The 12,936-nt window shown below is 46.3% G+C and overlaps 4 pseudogenes; 2 read left to right on the forward strand and 2 right to left on the reverse strand.

Annotated features, from left to right (window-relative positions):
• Positions 1-5,475: 5,475 nt before the first annotated feature.
• On the reverse strand, positions 5,476-5,595 carry LOC134984674 (5S ribosomal RNA; annotated as a pseudogene).
• A 106-nt stretch (positions 5,596-5,701) lies between these two features.
• On the reverse strand, positions 5,702-5,821 carry LOC134984672 (5S ribosomal RNA; annotated as a pseudogene).
• Positions 5,822-8,350: 2,529 nt separating this feature from the next.
• LOC134984673 (5S ribosomal RNA) lies at positions 8,351-8,470 on the forward strand (annotated as a pseudogene).
• Positions 8,471-8,576: 106 nt separating this feature from the next.
• Positions 8,577-8,696, forward strand: LOC134984675 (5S ribosomal RNA; annotated as a pseudogene).
• The last annotated feature ends 4,240 nt before the right edge of the window (positions 8,697-12,936 follow it).

Genomic DNA, 12,936 nt, shown 5'->3' on the forward strand with positions numbered 1-12,936 from the left:
GTGTTCCAGGAAAGGCTGGGCTGCTGAAGATAAAACGGCTGCTGTGGATACTGGCTGGAACCAGACTGTTGTTGGTACGGAGTGGATACTGGCTGGAACCAGTTAAATAATAAACGAACTTGAGAGCGATGAAATAATAATGAAGTTTGGAGTTTGAGAGCGGTGAAATAATAATACCGGTGGAGAGTGGTAAACTGCAGAAAGGACACCGGCCCTTTAAGAGAAGCTGTACACTGCTGGAAGCTGGGCTGGAAGCAGGTGATTGATAATGAAGTTTGGAGTTTGAGAGCGGTGAAATAATAATACCGGTGGAGAGTGGTAAACTTCAGAAAGGACACCGGCCCTTTAAGAGAAACTGTACACTGCTGGAAGCTGGGCTGGAAGCAGGTGATTGTTGTAACTGGAAACAGGTGAGTCCAGAATGGATCGGAGAGTCAGGCTACACCGCAGATGGAATGCTGGTGCGGGTCTCTATAGCAGTAGTCTGGAGACAGGAGCTGGAACCTGGAAGACAACCACAGGAGAGAGACAAACTGGAACTAGGTTAGACAACCAAAGCACTGACGCCTTCCTTGCTCAGGCACAGCTTACTTATACCTGCAGCAAGGAAGGGGTTGGCTAGGCAATTATGCAAATCAACAATACAGACAGCAGATTGGTGGAAATGCTCAGATGACAAAATCCAAGATGGCTGCGCCCATGCAGACACTTGGAGGGAAGTTTGGTTTGTAATCCATGTGAGAATTGAAACAGTAATGGCGACGCCGGCCACAGGAGACAGGAGACGCCAGACTGACAAGCGCACATTTAACCACGCGGGCACAGCGGAGGCCGCGGCTGATGAAATCACCACTCTGACATTCTGCATGTGGAAACTCAGGAACAGCGGGATCCGGTCCTGGAACGCTGAGCCAGCCTTAGGAGGCATCTGAAGGGTAAGTAATGGCATCCAGATACCCGGATCGTGACTTTAGGAGTGGCCCCAGGACACTTCTTAGGCTTTAAAGGAAACTTTGCGTGGAAATTTCGGACCAAGGCAGGAGCATGGACGTCTGAGGCATTGGTCCAAGAGCGTTCTTCAGGACCATAGCCCTTCCAGTCAATGAGGTATTGTAACTGACCGTAACGGAAACGTGAGTCCAAAATCTTGGCCACCTCGTACTCGACTCCCCGTTGAGTCTGAACTTTGGGAGCGGGAGGAAGTGCGGAATGAAACCGATTCAGGATCAGCGGTTTCAACAAAGAAACATGAAATGTCCTGGGTATTTTCAAGAAGGATGGTAACTGTAACCTGTAGGCAACAGGATTGATGACTTGTTCAATCTTGAAGGGTCCGATGTAGCGAGGTGCAAATTTCATGCTGGGAACTCTCAACCTCAAATTCTTCGTGGACAGCCACACACGATCACCCACCTTGAGAGCAGGAACCGCTCTACGCTTCCTATCGGCAAACTTCTTATACCTGAATGAGGCTTTGAGCAGGGCTGCGCGGACGTTCCTCCAGTTATTTGAAAACTGACGTAAGGTGACATCCACTGCTGGAACAGAAGTTGCGGGAAGCGGTTGGAATTCTCGGACTTTAGGGTGGAATCCATAATTAATGAAGAATGGTGTAGAAGAAGATGAGGAATGGTATTGTCAGGAATCGACTTACCAGGCTGGCATCCGTCCGCCGCTGCGGACTCCGTCCTGGCTCCCTGCGGTCACCTGTCACCTATGCCCCTGCCATGGGTCATCATCTGGATCCTGGGGGTACTCCTGAGCCAGCAGGCGTGTGCGCGCCGCGTCCCCGCTAGGCCGCGGCGTGGGCGCCGCCATGACAGTCTCCAAACAAGCTAGTATGCTGCGGCCAATCCGGTGCGTGGCCGCACCCACTTTCCTTTCCTCCATCCAATCCCTGCACACCATGGGGTATATAGGAGGCTACAGTTTCACCTCACAGGCATCCTGGACTTTGTGTCATTCTGACAACCTGCATGAAAGGATCAGCTCCTGTCTCTCCTGAGTTCCTGGTTTCCTGCTAAAGAACTTATACTCCTGGTGATTCTGCATTGCTCCCGTGGAACTTCAAGGCTCAGCAATACCAGCAACCTGCATTGGGCTTCACACTCATCACCACCTTGTGTGCTTCAGCCTGCAGTTGAAGACTAAACTCCAGGTGTGTTCATTTCCTCCACCTGTGACACAGCTTGCTGCTGCCAGTGCCTCATCACCTGCACTGTGAGTTGGTCTCCTGCTTATGCAAAGGTTTGCCATTTCCATCACTGCCTTAGTTCTCTGTTTTAAAAACCCGGCTCTGGTTTCTAAACCAGTATCTTTTCATTGACATTCATTCTGTTGTTATAATTCCGGATATGATTTCTCAACTCACCTATCACCCATTGCCATAGACTGTTGTTATCATTCCAAGTGTTTGACTTTTCCATCTGCTATTATTATTATTATTTCTGCTGCATTTCTGTTAATACTTATCTGCTGAATAAATACCATTGCGCTCATGCGCAAGAACGTGATACAACCTCCACCGTTTCTTTCCTCCTACCTCCACTGACCCACTAGCGCCCCCTCCGGGGACACAGACCAAACACAATCTGACAGTAAGTCCAGGATCGATGGACTCGGATGGTGGACGGAGTGTGGGGTCAGAGGCCTTGCAAAATCTGGTCTCCCGTCTGGATGGTCAAGAGGTTGCGCAGCAGCAGATGCTTCACTTTCTACAAGGGATGTCCTCCCGATTGGATACACTGCAGCAGTCCCTGCCAAGTGTACTCTCACCTACTGTTACCCCAGCACCTGCCAGTGCTGTAAGTTCTTCTGTGTCGGCTGCATCAGCTCCAGTGTCACGTCTGCACCTGCCCGTGCCGAGCAAATATGATGGCAGTCCTAAATTATGTCGCGGGTTCCTTAACCAGTGCGAAATACAGTTTGAGTTATTGCCACATAACTTTCCTACACCAAGGTCCAAGGTTGCCTACATCATTTCCTTACTCTCTGGATCTGCTTTGAATTGGGTGTCTCCTCTGTGGGAACGTGCTGACCCCCTGATCAATAACTACTCTGACTTCGTGTCAACCTTTAGACGGATCTTTGACGAGCCTGGTCGTGCAACATCAGCTTCGGCAGACCTGATCCAAATTCGTCAAGGTAACCGAAGCATGGGACAGTATGTCATCCAGTTCCAGACATTGGCTGCAGAGGTCCAATGGAACAACCAAGCTCTGGTAGCAACCTTCTGGCACGGACTTTCGGATCGGATCAAGGACGAACTGGCAACCCGTGACATTCCTGTTCAACTGTCTGACTTGATCTCCCTGTGTATAAAGCTGGACTCTCGCATCCGCGAACGCAATAATGAACGCGCTCGGAGTGAGCCTCGCAGAGTAAGGTTCATACCCCCTGTACAGTTCCAGCCTCCTTCTCCTTCTGACGAGCCTATGCAGGTAAATAGGTCCCGCCTAACCCATGAGGAACGGGCAAGAAGAATACGAGAGAGGCTCTGCCTATACTGTGCTGCTGCGGGTCATCAAATTAACTCCTGCACGATGCGTTCGGGAAACGCCAGATCCTGACTTGTAAGGGAGGAGTCAAGTTAGGATCATTCAGTCAAGCTCCTTCTCAACAAGATCTCATTATTCCAGTGACGCTAGAAACTTCCGTTGGGCTCCAGTCTGCGTCAGCATTAGTGGACTGCGGTGCTGCAGGAAATTTTATCACCCAAGCTGCGGTAAACAAATTTTGCCTGTCTACCTGTGAACTTTCTTGTCCTGTATACATCACTGCTGTGGATGGTAGTAGAATCTCCAAAGGGAACATTTCACATCAAACTACCCCAGTGGTTCTGGGAGTTGGATTTCTCCATTCAGAAATTATCAAGTTCCTGGTCATTCCTCAAGCCACCCAGGAGATTGTCTTGGGCATGCCTTGGCTCCAGCTACATAACCCACAGTTCGACTGGACAACGTTGCAGCTTACCTCATGGGGTTCCCACTGTCATCATTCCTGCTTAGCCCAAGTGTGTCCCATTAAGTCTACCGAAGTGAAGTCACAGCTAAGTCTCCCAGCAGTTTATCAAGACTTCGCAGACGTCTTCTGCGAAAAAGCTGCTGATATCCTGCCGCCCCATAGGGAATGGGATTGTCCCATTGATCTCCTTCCTGGCAAGAAGCCACCCAGGGGGCGCACCTATCCTTTGTCTGTTCCTGAAACAGAGGCTATGAGTAACTACATTAGAGAGAATCTTCAGAAAGGATTCATCCGTCCGTCATCATCACCCGCTGGCGCAGGTTTCTTCTTTGTCAAAAAGAAGGATGGAGGACTGCGTCCATGCATTGACTATCGGGGTCTCAACGACATTACCGTCAAGAATAGTTATCCTTTACCACTCATTACCGAACTGTTTGATAGAGTTAAGGGGGCTCGCATCTTCACCAAGTTAGATCTCCGCGGTGCCTATAATCTCATCAGAATCCGGAGTGGTGACGAGTGGAAGACAGCCTTCAACACTCGTGACGGCCATTATGAATACCTGGTAATGCCATTTGGGTTGAGTAATGCTCCAGCGGTATTCCAACACTTCGTGAACGAAATTTTTCGTGATGTCCTGTATAAGTACCTCGTTGTTTACTTAGATGATATTCTTATCTTTTCTCAAGACCTTCCATCTCATCGCCTACAAGTCTGTGAAGTTCTCCGACGTCTTCGTGAGAACCGTCTCTACGGGAAGTTATCCAAATGCACCTTCGAAGTTCCCTCTATACCCTTCCTGGGGTATATAATTTCCGGATCGGATCTTCAGATGGACCCGGCAAAATTGGAAGCCATTGCCAATTGGTCCATTCCAAACTCCCTCAAGTCTATCCAGCGATTCCTGGGTTTTGCCAACTATTATAGAAAATTTATTCGAGGATTCTCCACTCTCATCGCTCCTATTACCAACCTGACTCGGAAAGGGGCAGATCATTCCAACTGGTCAGAAGAAGCCTTGGCAGCCTTCCGGAAGATCAAGTTAGCCTTTATGTCTGCTCCAGTGCTGTCACAGCCAGATGTCAGTACAAAAAAAAAGTGTTTAGAAAGTAGACTCTTTTTTGGGAGCACTCTAATTCAGAGGGTAGAAATATAATTAATTAATTGATACTGGTAAAACCATTTTTATTAGATTATACATTAAAAAATATTTTTAGGAGTATTTGCGTGAAAAATTAGAAGCTTTGCGAAAATATAAAACACATTATAATTGGTACGTGATATCCGTATCACAGTGTATCGGTTGCCGGAAATTAATGACTGTGGTTACAGAGTTCATACATCATTGCACATTAAGATTTATGTAATGTATGACCATCATTTATTCAGCAAGTATCCATTGTGGATTACAGTAGATGCTGAGAATTAAATCATAGGTCATATGAAAGTCAGGTGCCCCGTAGTATGTATATATGTAAATATATATGGGTGACACTTTCTAGGGGAGTCAATTTATTGCAGTACCAGGGTGTTCAGAGGTGGTCTCCCATCCTAGTACTAACCCGGCCTTTCACTGCTTAGCTTCCAAGGTCAGAAGAGATTGGGCATCTCCAGTGATGTATGACCGCAAATATTGTACTCTCCCTCTAAGATCACCAAAAAATGTGCAGCCACTTTGTTATAGGAGTTCCAAAGTGCCCAATGTTTTGGGTGTGGATGGCAATATAGGGGAGTAAAATTGTTGCAGTACCTGGGTGTTCAAAGGTGGTCACCCATCCTTTTACTGACCCGGCCTTTCACTGCTTAGCTTCCAAGATCGGAAGAGATTGGGCATTTCCAGTGAGGTATGACCGCAAATATTATACTCACCCTCCTCAATCATAAAAAATTATATTATAATTGTCAAAAAGTAGCAAGTTATATATACATAAGGTGCAATAAAAAATTGGGATAATATGTAGCCACCTGGCTTATTCACCCTGTAACAATCAGCCACAGGTAACAATATACACATGAGTGAAGGTCTATTGTGTGGGTATAATTTCTAAACACCACATAATGTCCACAATTAGGACTGGCCCATCACTCCATATATACATAAGGTGCAATAAAAAATTGGGATAATATGTAGCCACCTGGCTTATTCACCCTGTAACAATCAGCCACAGGTAACAGTATACACATGAGTGAAGGTCTATTGTGTGGGTATAATTTCTAAACACCACACAATGTCCACAATTAGGACTGGCCCATCACTCCAGAAAAAGCCCTAAGAACGCCATAAACGGTCGGACCACAAATAATTTTATAGGTGCAGGATATAATTATGCTGCACAGAGATGGGTTAATTTGTGGTATACCCTATTCGCACTTGACCAAGCAATAGATTAGAGGTGCCTGATGCATAGAGCCTCTAATGAATACCTGCATGTATTGTGGAAAAGCAGGCTAGAAATAGGTGCTTATTATTCGTTTGCACATGTGTTGATGTGCTTAAGCATAATATGTTCAAAGTTCTGAGCATTTGCTGCAATTAGCCATTCTTATATTTCAAAAGGAAAAGAAAACAGTCAGTGATAATTGTAGAATTGATATCAGCTTGCTATTGATGTCTATAGCTAATGAGGAATTTCCCAATTGAAGGCCTTGATACTGGAGGTATACAATCCATATGGTATTGCTAATTGGGACAATTGATCCTATGTTGTTCTTTAGCATAGTATGATGATAAGACTGATAACTAAATTGTCACTTGTGGTAGCTGCTGTTAATTCACAGAAAGGAAGGAAGAAAGAAAAGAGAAGAGTGAAAAGAGAAACTTTTTTTGTTTGCTGACAGGCTCTTGTCAGTGCAGATTGCAGTGAAAAAAGTGCAGGGTATACGATACCAGCTCCGGACTGGGTAGTGTCCCTGTTGGACCCGACTCCTGCCGTGCCCGTGCTCCTAAGGTTTCAGGGGCTGCAATGGCGTGTGGTCGAGGTCTCCTCGTTCAGAGGACGGAGCTTGCGGCCGTTTCCATGGTGATCGTTCTCGGGATTCCGGCTAGTGCGATCACGTGTGCGCATCACGTGATCGCTGTACTTCCTCCTGATGTACGTTTCGCATTCAGTGCTTGATCACAGGATGTGATCAAGCACTGAATGCGAAACGTACATCAGGAGGAAGTACAGCGATCACGTGATGCGCACACGTGATCGCACTAGCCGGAATCCCGAGAACGATCACCATGGAAACGGCCGCAAGCTCCGTCCTCTGAACGAGGAGACCTCGACCACACGCCATTGCAGCCCCTGAAACCTTAGGAGCACGGGCACGGCAGGAGTCGGGTCCAACAGGGACACTACCCAGTCCGGAGCTGGTATCGTATACCCTGCACTTTTTTCACTGCAATCTGCACTGACAAGAGCCTGTCAGCAAACAAAAAAAGTTTCTCTTTTCACTCTTCTCTTTTCTTTCTTCCTTCCTTTCTGTGAATTAACAGCAGCTACCACAAGTGACAATTTAGTTATCAGTCTTATCATCATACTATGCTAAAGAACAACATAGGATCAATTGTCCCAATTAGCAATACCATATGGATTGTATACCTCCAGTATCAAGGCCTTCAATTGGGAAATTCCTCATTAGCTATAGACATCAATAGCAAGCTGATATCAATTCTACAATTATCACTGACTGTTTTCTTTTCCTTTTGAAATATAAGAATGGCTAATTGCAGCAAATGCTCAGAACTTTGAACATATTATGCTTAAGCACATCAACACATGTGCAAACGAATAATAAGCACCTATTTCTAGCCTGCTTTTCCACAATACATGCAGGTATTCATTAGAGGCTCTATGCATCAGGCACCTCTAATCTATTGCTTGGTCAAGTGCGAATAGGGTATACCACAAATTAACCCATCTCTGTGCAGCATAATTATATCCTGCACCTATAAAATTATTTGTGGTCCGACCGTTTATGGCGTTCTTAGGGCTTTTTCTGGAGTGATGGGCCAGTCCTAATTGTGGACATTGTGTGGTGTTTAGAAATTATACCCACACAATAGACCTTCACTCATGTGTATACTGTTACCTGTGGCTGATTGTTACAGGGTGAATAAGCCAGGTGGCTACATATTATCCCAATTTTTTATTGCACCTTATGTATATATGGAGTGATGGGCCAGTCCTAATTGTGGACATTATGTGGTGTTTAGAAATTATACCCACACAATAGACCTTCACTCATGTGTATATTGTTACCTGTGGCTGATTGTTACAGGGTGAATAAGCCAGGTGGCTACATATTATCCCAATTTTTTATTGCACCTTATGTATATATAACTTGCTACTTTTTGACAATTATAATATAATTTTTTATGATTGAGGAGGGTGAGTATAATATTTGCGGTCATACCTCACTGGAAATGCCCAATCTCTTCCGATCTTGGAAGCTAAGCAGTGAAAGGCCGGGTCAGTAAAAGGATGGGTGACCACCTTTGAACACCCAGGTACTGCAACAATTTTACTCCCCTATATTGCCATCCACACCCAAAACATTGGGCACTTTGGAACTCCTATAACAAAGTGGCTGCACATTTTTTGGTGATCTTAGAGGGAGAGTACAATATTTGCGGTCATACATCACTGGAGATGCCCAATCTCTTCTGACCTTGGAAGCTAAGCAGTGAAAGGCCGGGTTAGTACTAGGATGGGAGACCACCTCTGAACACCCTGGTACTGCAATAAATTGACTCCCCTAGAAAGTGTCACCCATATATATTTACATATATACATACTACGGGGCACCTGACTTTCATATGACCTATGATTTAATTCTCAGCATCTACTGTAATCCACAATGGATACTTGCTGAATAAATGATGGTCATACATTACATAAATCTTAATGTGCAATGATGTATGAACTCTGTAACCACAGTCATTAATTTCCGGCAACCGATACACTGTGATACGGATATCACGTACCAATTATAATGTGTTTTATATTTTCGCAAAGCTTCTAATTTTTCACGCAAATACTCCTAAAAATATTTTTTAATGTATAATCTAATAAAAATGGTTTTACCAGTATCAATTAATTAATTATATTTCTACCCTCTGAATTAGAGTGCTCCCAAAAAAGAGTCTACTTTCTAAACACTTTTTTTTGTACTGCCTTACATTGACTCTGTGGAGCACCACTGAAAGCAACAACCAGGTGGGGCCAAGATTGACTATCCATACCCCTTGTTGCTATATCTAGAAGCAATTCGAGATAATTCAGTTTTTCAGAGGCTACTAATTATACTACTAATCTATTTGAGGACTTGTGCGGTTCCCAAAAACTCCCTTTTTTTCAAAACAGCCAGATGTCAACAGGCCGTTCGAGTTGGAGGTAGATGCCTCTAATGTTGGGGTTGGAGCTGTTCTCTCCCAGAAGGGATCTGATGGGAAAGTCCACCCTTGTGGATTCTACTCTCGCAAGTTTCTTCCTGCAGAAGCTAACTACTCCGTGGGAGATCAAGAGTTATTGGCAATCAAACTGGCTCTCGAGGAATGGAGATATCTCCTAGAAGGGGCCAAACATCCGTTTAACATCTTCACGGATCATAAGAACCTGCTATACCTAAAAGCAGCTCAGTGCCTTAACCCTCGCCAGTCCAGGTGGGCTATGTTTTTCTCTCGTTTTAATTTTAGGCTTCATTTCCGCCCAGGTTCACAGAATGTGAAAGCCGACGCATTATCCCGGTCCATGGAATCAGAAGAGGGAACATCTGACTCTGTGCCACATTCCATCCTGAGTCCCGTGGTTTTCGCTACTTCTCAAGTCTCTCCAGCTCCACCTCCGGGTAAGACTTTTGTTTCCCCAGAACTCCGTCCCAAGTTGCTAGCTTGGGCTCACCAATCCAAGTTTACTGGTCATCCTGGTGTCCTGAAGACATTCAAGTTCCTTTCTGCGTCATATTGGTGGCCGAAGATGAAAGTGGACATCCAGGATTTCGTGGCATCCTGTCCTAAATGTGTGCAGCACAAGACTCCTCGTCAGTCTCCAGCAGGTCAGTTGCAACCCTTATCAGTCCCTAGTCGTCCTTGGTCTCATCTATCAATGGACTTTATCACTGATCTTCCACCTTCTCAGGGACATAACACTATTTGGGTTGTAGTGGACAGATTTTCCAAGATGGCTCATTTCGTTCCTCTCCAGGGTCTCCCTTCTGCCCCGAAACTTGCCCAGATCTTCCTACAGGAGATCTTCCGTTTACACGGGTTACCCTCCGAAATAATATCTGATCGGGGGGTACAGTTTGTAGCAAGGTTTTGGAGGGCCCTCTGTTCTGCCATGCAGATAAAATTGAAATTCTCGTCTTCATACCATCCTCAGACGAATGGGCAGACAGAGAGAGTCAATCAAGAACTTGAGACTTTCCTACGGCTATATGTGACATCCTCCCAGGATGATTGGTTTAATCTGCTCCCATGGGCCGAGTTTGCCCATAACTTTCGTTACCATACTGCTACAGATACGACACCATTCTTTGCAGTCTATGGGCAACATCCCCGAGTACCTGAATTCCAAGAACTCCCTCACATGGATGTTCCTGCTGCCACTACTGCTCTGACCCAGTTTTCCTCCATTTGGAAAAGAATTCACGTTTCCCTCAAAAAAGCCTCCAGTCGATACAAGATCTATGCCGACCGTAAGAGACGTGCGGTTCCCCATTTGAAACCGGGGGACAGGGTTTGGTTATCAACCCGCAACCTTCGTCTCAGGGTTCCTTCCATGAAGTTCGCACCACGCTTTATTGGTCCTTACCCTATTGAGAGTGTCATCAACCCAGTGGCTTACAAGTTGAAATTACCACCTTCACTTCGTATTCCTAATGCCTTTCACATTTCTCTCCTCAGACCTCTAGTCCTAAACCGCTTTCAGAATACTCTTCCAGCAGGTCCCAAGGTTCGAACTCAGCGGGGCGTGGAATTTGAGATCAACAAGATTCTGGACTCTCGTTGCCGGTATGGACGTCTCCAGTACCTGGTCGATTGGTTCGGTTATGGCCCAGAGGAGAGAAGCTGGGTGTATTCATCTGATGTCCATGCTCCTAGGTTGGTCCGTGTCTTCCACAGCACTCATCCCTCCAAACCACGTGGGTGTTCGGTGTCCACCCCTAAAGGAGGGGGTACTGTCAGGAATCGACTTACCAGGCTGGCATCCGTCCGCCGCTGCGGACTCCGTCCTGGCTCCCTGCGGTCACCTGTCACCTATGCCCCTGCCATGGGTCATCATCTGGATCCTGGGGGTACTCCTGAGCCAGCAGGCGTGTGCGCGCCGCGTCCCCGCTAGGCCGCGGCGTGGGCGCCGCCATGACAGTCTCCAAACAAGCTAGTATGCTGCGGCCAATCCGGTGCGTGGCCGCACCCACTTTCCTTTCCTCCATCCAATCCCTGCACACCATGGGGTATATAGGAGGCTACAGTTTCACCTCACAGGCATCCTGGACTTTGTGTCATTCTGACAACCTGCATGAAAGGATCAGCTCCTGTCTCTCCTGAGTTCCTGGTTTCCTGCTAAAGAACTTATACTCCTGGTGATTCTGCATTGCTCCCGTGGAACTTCAAGGCTCAGCAATACCAGCAACCTGCATTGGGCTTCACACTCATCACCACCTTGTGTGCTTCAGCCTGCAGTTGAAGACTAAACTCCAGGTGTGTTCATTTCCTCCACCTGTGACACAGCTTGCTGCTGCCAGTGCCTCATCACCTGCACTGTGAGTTGGTCTCCTGCTTATGCAAAGGTTTGCCATTTCCATCACTGCCTTAGTTCTCTGTTTTAAAAACCCGGCTCTGGTTTCTAAACCAGTATCTTTTCATTGACATTCATTCTGTTGTTATAATTCCGGATATGATTTCTCAACTCACCTATCACCCATTGCCATAGACTGTTGTTATCATTCCAAGTGTTTGACTTTTCCATCTGCTATTATTATTATTATTTCTGCTGCATTTCTGTTAATACTTATCTGCTGAATAAATACCATTGCGCTCATGCGCAAGAACGTGATACAACCTCCTCGTTTCTTTCCTCCTACCTCCACTGACCCACTAGCGCCCCCTCCGGGGACACAGACCAAACACAATCTGACAGGTATTGATTGTTGTGGCTGAACTCGGCCCAAGGAAGGAGTTGAACCCAGTCATCTTGAGAGGAAGACACATATATACGGAGGAAGGCCTCCAAGTCCTGATTCACCCTCTCGGTTTGACCATTGGTCTGAGGATGGTAAGCCGTGGAAAATTTTATCTTGACTTGGAGGGCTTGACACAAACTTCGCCAAAATTTGGCTACAAATTGTACTCCACGATCCGAGATGATCTCTTCAGGAAGACCGTGAAGTCGGAAGATCTCTTGTATAAACACTTGAGCCAACTTGGAAGCTGGCGGAAGACCGGTGAGAGGGATGAAATGTGCCATCTTGGTGAACCGGTCAACTACCACCCAGATGGTATTAAACTTGTTGCAGATAGGTAGATCGGAAACAAAGTCCATCGACAAATGGGTCCAAGGTCGACGGGGAACAGATAATGGAACCAGTTGCCCCGCAGGCGACTGGCGGGAGACTTTGTGTTGGGCACACTTTGGGCAGGAGGCAATAAATTCCATAACGTCCTTCTTCAGAGTTGGCCACCAGTAGGACCTAGAAATAAATTCAAGGGTTTTCTGAATGCCTGTATGTCCAGCAAAACGGGAAGCATGGGCCCAATGCATGAGCTTCTTCCTTAGAACTGGCTTAACAAAACTTTTCCCTGGTGGAGGCGTAGAGTCCATCCCTACCGTGGAGAATGCCAACGGATTAATAATAGGATGCTTGTCTGCAGACTCGGACTCATTTTCTTGCTCCCATGAGCGGGAAAGGGCATCGGCCTTACGATTCTGAGAACCCGGACAGAACTGGAGTTTAAAGTCAAACCTAGAGAAGAAAAGTGCCCAT

The sequence above is a fragment of the Pseudophryne corroboree genome (genome assembly GCF_028390025.1).
Source record: "Pseudophryne corroboree isolate aPseCor3 chromosome 3 unlocalized genomic scaffold, aPseCor3.hap2 SUPER_3_unloc_71, whole genome shotgun sequence".
NCBI lineage: Eukaryota > Metazoa > Chordata > Amphibia > Anura > Myobatrachidae > Pseudophryne > Pseudophryne corroboree.